Below are 6,425 nucleotides of genomic sequence, written 5' to 3'. Positions count from 1 at the left end.
GAGGACACCTCTCCGTTCTTCGTGGCCTTTCTCAGTTTGCGGATTGGATTGTCTGACTACAACCTTTTTGTATACGGTATTTCAGTTGTTTTGATGTATACTGTGATGATTTATGTAGTTAGTTGTAGTTGAGGACTTAGTAAGAGTTGATACGCTTTAAAGTTGTGTGGTAAAATAATTGTTATTGATTGTATGATTAATACTGGGTTTATGCTACACTTGAATGAACGGACAAACATTGCGTGACAAAGGTCACTTGAGTTCCCTGAACTCCTTTACTGGGTTGGACTCTTTTTAGGCCCGAGGTACAGGACATTTCTGGAGGAACCAGAACTCATTGTGTTATATTATTATATGTGTGTGATCATTTACGCAAAATAATGTAGTTGTTTTTGAAGTTCTTTCCAATGTTTTAAGGGTTTATGAAAAGTTTATTTCCAGCCTGACTTTTACATAAGTCCTTTGTATTGGTGTAGACTTGACAGACCAGATGGGACTCATTCCCTCCCAAACCAAAATGAGAAACCAATATTTTCTCTGGTAGGCACAACCTACCTGGCACCCCTATAAATAATAACCTCAAGTCAAAACCATTACAGTTTGAATGCGGCATGATACAAAGTTTGACTATTCGTAAGCATATTTCGTGCTCTCACCCATATATACTGCCAATTTTGATGTTACCTAATATCCACTGTCCTTGATTCTCAAAACAATTTTTCAACCCCAAAATCCGCTAATGAACAGGGTTGATCCAAACTTTTTGAATCATAATGCCTAATACTTTTTTTCCACAAGGCAGTAAAGCGCTAAAGTTGGCTAGCTAATTTAGCTAATGCTACTTCTAGATATAAACAAGAGAATACATCTTCACTCTCCATTCTACTCACCTCGCAGAGCTGGTTAGGCTCTTTACTTGTTTGTTAAAAACGTTGGTGACTAACAGTGCTGCTGGCAATAATTCAAATTACGTTATTTCCCTGACATTTACTGACATCGGCCATATTCAACCCAGCTTTGAGCATTCGGAAATTCATCAGTTATTCTGCACTCTGGTACACCCAAACTAGTGCTTTGAAATCCGAACAAAATAGCCTGAGCGACTTTATGTACCCCGTTTAACAATATCCACACTCAAATAGTCTGGTTAGTGCAATTATGCTGACAGAACGCTAACATCGATACGCTGGTGTATTGAGCTTTTGATTCTGGTTTTGTGATTGTGCCAAGTCAAAATTGCCTCCCCGAATTCTTTATTTGATTTGAATTCTCTGTTAGCAGGGAAATGTTGCCCAATATTATCCAGTTTGCTAAATTCTTCTCATATTCGAGCAGAATTGTTAGAATTTGTGAGCTTCTGTCACGTTCTGACCTTTTTTTGTTATGTCTTTCTTTTAGTATGGTCAGGGCAGGGCGTGAGTTGGGTGGGTTTTCTATGAGTTGGTATTTCTGTGTTTGGCCCGGTATGGTTCTCAATCAGAGGCAGCTGTCAATCGTTGTCCCTGATTGAGAACCATACTTAGGCAGCCTGTTTTCACCCTTGATTGGTGGGTGATTATTTTTCCGTTTCAGTGTTTGCACCATTCGGGAATGTTTCGGTTTTCATTTCAAAAGTCCAAGCGGAGAGCTGTTTGCGAAGTGAGTTGGTGCTTCGGCAGAGAAAAGAATCGAACAACGTGGAGCTCAACCCACGGCCCTGAGATTAATTTGGTCCGAATATTGTACAGCTCCGTTTGTGCAAAATATGGTGATCAGTGAGAGTGTTGTTAATGGATCCTGTGGTGCAATCGGTTAGTGTATTGTGCTTATACAGTAATATGCAGCAAATTGATGACAAGGTTGTGCGTTCAAACTCCACCAGGAGCAAGTATTCTTCTTGAACCCTTTCCCTGTCTATTTCTTGTCCATAAAAGGAGCATTTATTCAATACACTTAGGAGGACGTTTCATAATTAATTGGTATGTCATTGAGATAACAGGTCAGAGTGCAGGCACAGATAGGATTCAAGTCCATAGTCTTCTGTATCACCAGCTAAGCCTGACACGTCAGCAATGCAGGGTGGCAAGCCTGCTAGAAAGTCCAGGTGTATGGCTGTTTGCAAAGTGAGTTGGTGCTTCGGCTCAGACAAGAATCACCCCATTTTTGGTATCGACCCTATGATTCTGAGATTAAGAGGCTCATGCTCAAACGTCTGAGCTTGCCAGGCAGGTCAATTGTAGTACTGACTTGGAACGAATATCGTACAGATATGTTGGTGCAAAATATGGTGATCAGTAAGAGTTCTTTGCATAGCTCCTGTGGCGCAGTCGGCTAGCGCATGGTAAATATACAGCAGTATGCAGCGAACCAATACCGAGGTTGTGAATTCGATCCTCACCAGGAGCAAGTGCTTTTCTTGAAATCTCTGCCTGTCTATTTCTTATCCAGAAAAAGAGCATTTATTCAATCTATTTCATAAGTAATTGGTATGTCATTGAGATAACAGGTCAGAGTGCAGGGACAGCTGCCATTCAAATGTATAGTCTTCTGCAATGCCTGACACATCAGCAATGCATCCTGCTCGAAAATCCAAGCGGTTGGCGAAGTGAGTTGGTACTTCGGTAGAGAAAATAATCACTCAACATGGGGCTCGAACCCATGACCCTGAGATTAAGGGTCTCATGTTCTACCGACTGAGCTAGCCAGGTACCTCAATGGTAATCTTGTATTGGTCCGAATATCGTACAGCTCCGTTTGTGCAAAATATGGTGATCAGTGAGAGTGTTGTTAATGGATCCTGTGGTGCAATCGGTTAGTGTATTGTGCTTATACAGTAATATGCAGCAAATTGATGACAAGGTTGTGCGTTCAAACTCCACCAGGAGCAAGTATTCTTCTTGAACCCTTTCCCTGTCTATTTCTTGTCCAGAAAAGGAGCATTTATTCAATACACTTAGGAGGACGTTTCATAATTAATTGGTATGTCATTGAGATAACAGGTCAGAGTGCAGGCACAGATAGGATTCAAGTCCATAGTCTTCTGTATCACCAGCTAAGCCTGACACGTCAGCAATGCAGGGTGGCAAGCCTGCTAGAAAGTCCAGGTGTATGGCTGTTTGCAAAGTGAGTTGGTGCTTCGGCTCAGACAAGAATCACCCCATTTTTGGTATCGACCCTATGATTCTGAGATTAAGAGGCTCATGCTCAAATGTCTGAGCTTGCCAGGCAGATCAAATGTAGTACTGACTTGGACCGAATATCGTACAGATATGTTGGTGCAAAATATGGTGATCAGTAAGAGTGCTCTGCATAGCTCCTGTGGCGCAGTCGGTTAGCGCGTGGTACTTATACAGCAGTATGCAACGAAGCAATGCCGAGGTTGTGAGTTCGAGCCTCACCAGGAGCAAGTACTTTTCTTGTATATTTCTTGTCCAGAAAAAGAGCATTTATTCAATCTATTGCATAAGTAATTGGTATGTCATTGAGATAACAGGTCAGAGTGCAGGGACAGCTACCATTCAAATGTTTTGTCTTTTGCATTACCAGCAATGCCTGACACATCAGCAATGCAGCCTGCTCGAAAATCAAAGCGGTTGGCGAAGTGAGTTGGTACTTCGCCAGAGAAAATAATCACCCAACATGGGGCTCGAACCCATGACCCTGAGATTAAGAGTCTCATGTTCTACCGACTGAGCTAGCCAGGTACCTCAATGGTAATCTTGTATTGGTCCGAATATCGTACAGCTCCGTTTGTGCAAAACATGGTGATCAGTGAGAGTGTTGTTAATGGATCCTGTGGTGCAATAGGTTAGTGTATTGTGCTTATACAGTAATATGCAGCAAATTGATGACAAGGTTGTGCGTTCAAACTCCACCAGGAGCAAGTATTCTTCTTGAACCCTTTCCCTGTCTATTTCTTGTCCAGAAAAGGAGCATTTATTCAATACACTTAGGAGGACGTTTCATAATTAATTGGTATGTCATTGAGATAACAGGTCAGAGTGCAGGCACAGATAGGATTCAAGTCCATAGTCTTCTGTATCACCAGCTAAGCCTGACACGTCAGCAATGCAGGGTGGCAAGCCTGCTAGAAAGTCCAGGTGTATGGCTGTTTGCAAAGTGAGTTGGTGCTTCGGCTCAGACAAGAATCACCCCATTTTTGGTATCGACCCTATGATTCTGAGATTAAGAGGCTCATGCTCAAATGTCTGAGCTTGCCAGGCAGATCAAATGTAGTACTGACTTGGACCGAATATCGTACAGATATGTTGGTGCAAAATATGGTGATCAGTAAGAGTGCTCTGCATAGCTCCTGTGGCGCAGTCGGTTAGCGCGTGGTACTTATACAGCAGTATGCAACGAAGCAATGCCGAGGTTGTGAGTTCGAGCCTCACCAGGAGCAAGTACTTTTCTTGTATATTTCTTGTCCAGAAAAAGAGCATTTATTCAATCTATTGCATAAGTAATTGGTATGTCATTGAGATAACAGGTCAGAGTGCAGGGACAGCTACCATTCAAATGTTTTGTCTTCTGCATCACCAGCAATGCCTGACACGTCAGCAATTTAGGGTGGCAAGCCTGCTCGAAAGTCCAAGCGGAGGGCTGTTTGCGAAGTGAGTTGGTGCTTCGGCAGAGAAAATAAACTCAACATCGAACATGACCCGATTAAGAGTCTCATGCTCTACCAACTGAGCTAGCCAGGCCCTGGATCTTGTTTGGTCCGAATATGTACAGCTCCGTTTGTGCAAAATATGGTGATCAGTGAGAGTATTGTTAATGGATCCTGTGGTGCAATCGGTTAGTGTATTGTGCTTATACAGTAATATGCAGCAAATTGATGACAAGGTTGTGCGTTCAAGCTCCACCAGGAGCAAGTATTCTTCTTGAACCCTCTCCCTGTCTATTTCTTGTCCAGAAAAGGAGCATTTATTCAATACACTTAGGAGGACGTTTCATAATTAATTGGTATGTCATTGAGATAACAGGTCAGAGTGCAGGCACAGATAGGATTCAAGTCCATAGTCTTCTGTATCACCAGCTAAGCCTGACACGTCAGCAATGCAGGGTGGCAAGCCTGCTAGAAAGTCCAGGTGAATGGCTGTTTGCAAAGTGAGTTGGTGCTTCTGCTCAGACAAGAATCACCCCATTTTTGGTATCGACCCTATGATTCTGAGATTAAGAGGCTCATGCTCAAATGTCTGAGCTTGCCAGGCAGATCAAATGTAGTACTGACTTGGACCGAATATCGTACAGATATGTTGGTGCAAAATATGGTGATCAGTAAGAGTGCTATGCATAGCTCCTGTGGCGCAGTCGGTTAGCGCGTGGTACTTATACAGCAGTATACAACGAAGCAATGCCGAGGTTGTAAGTTCGAGCCTCACCAGGAGCAAGTTCTTTTCTTGTATATTTCTTGTCCAGAAAAAGAGCATTTATTCAATCTATTGCATAAGTAATTGGTATGTCATTGAGATAACAGGTCAGAGTGCAGGGACAGCTACCATTCAAATGTTTTGTCTTTTGCATTACCAGCAATGCCTGACACATCAGCAATGCAGCCTGCTCGAAAATCCAAGCGGTTGGCGAAGTGACTTGGTACTTCGCCAGAGAAAATAATCACCCAACATGGGGCTCGAACCCATGACCCTGAGATTAAGAGTCTCATGCTCTACCAACTGAGCTAGCCAGGTATCTCTATGGTAATCTTGTATTGGTCCGAATATCGTACAGCTCCGTTTGTGCAAAATATGGTGATCAGTGAGAGTATTGTTAATGGATCCTGTGGTGCAATCGGTTAGTGTATTGTGCTTATACAGTAATATGCAGCAAATTGATGACAAGGTTGTGCGTTCAAGCTCCACCAGGAGCAAGTATTCTTCTTGAACCCTCTCCCTGTCTATTTCTGGTCCAGAAAAGGAGCATTTATTCAATACACTTAGGAGGACGTTTCATAATTAATTGGTATGTCATTGAGATAACAGGTCAGAGTGCAGGCACAGATAGGATTCAAGTCCATCGTCTTCTGTATCACCAGCTATGCCTGACACGTCAGCAATGCAGGGTGGCAAGCCTGCTAGAAAGTCCAGGTGAATGGCTGTTTGCAAAGTGAGATGGTGCTTCTGCTCAGACAAGAATCACCCCATTTGTGGTATCGACCCTACGATTCTGAGATTAAGAGGCTCATGCTCAAACGTCTGAGCTTGCCAGGCAGGTCAATTGTAGTACTGACTTGGAACGAATATCGTACAGATATGTTGGTGCAAAATATGGTGATCAGTAAGAGTTCTTTGCATAGCTCCTGTGGCGCAGTCGGCTAGCGCATGGTAAATATACAGCAGTATGCAGCGAACCAATACCGAGGTTGTGAATTCGATCCTCACCAGGAGCAAGTGCTTTTCTTGAAATCTCTGCCTGTCTATTTCTTGTCCAGAAAAAGAGCATTTATT

The 6,425-nt window shown here is 42.8% G+C and overlaps 4 non-coding genes across 4 annotated transcripts; 3 read left to right on the top strand and 1 right to left on the bottom strand.

The window, feature by feature from the left end:
* The first annotated feature begins 3,291 nt into the window (after positions 1-3,291).
* On the top strand, positions 3,292-3,385 carry trnai-uau. Its single transcript has 2 exons — positions 3,292-3,329; positions 3,350-3,385. It is a non-coding gene; the product is annotated as a tRNA-Ile (tRNA).
* Positions 3,386-4,287: 902 nt separating this feature from the next.
* trnai-uau lies at positions 4,288-4,381 on the top strand. Its single transcript has 2 exons — positions 4,288-4,325; positions 4,346-4,381. It is a non-coding gene; the product is annotated as a tRNA-Ile (tRNA).
* Positions 4,382-5,277: 896 nt separating this feature from the next.
* trnai-uau lies at positions 5,278-5,371 on the top strand. Its single transcript has 2 exons — positions 5,278-5,315; positions 5,336-5,371. It is a non-coding gene; the product is annotated as a tRNA-Ile (tRNA).
* A 225-nt stretch (positions 5,372-5,596) lies between these two features.
* Positions 5,597-5,669, bottom strand: trnak-cuu. The gene has a single exon. It is a non-coding gene; the product is annotated as a tRNA-Lys (tRNA).
* Positions 5,670-6,425: the final 756 nt, after the last annotated feature.

This window comes from Oncorhynchus tshawytscha, linkage group LG25, assembly GCF_018296145.1.
Source record: "Oncorhynchus tshawytscha isolate Ot180627B linkage group LG25, Otsh_v2.0, whole genome shotgun sequence".
Lineage (NCBI taxonomy): Eukaryota > Metazoa > Chordata > Actinopteri > Salmoniformes > Salmonidae > Oncorhynchus > Oncorhynchus tshawytscha.
Note: the sequence above shows the minus strand (reverse complement) of the source record. Positions and strands in the feature narration are given on the sequence as shown.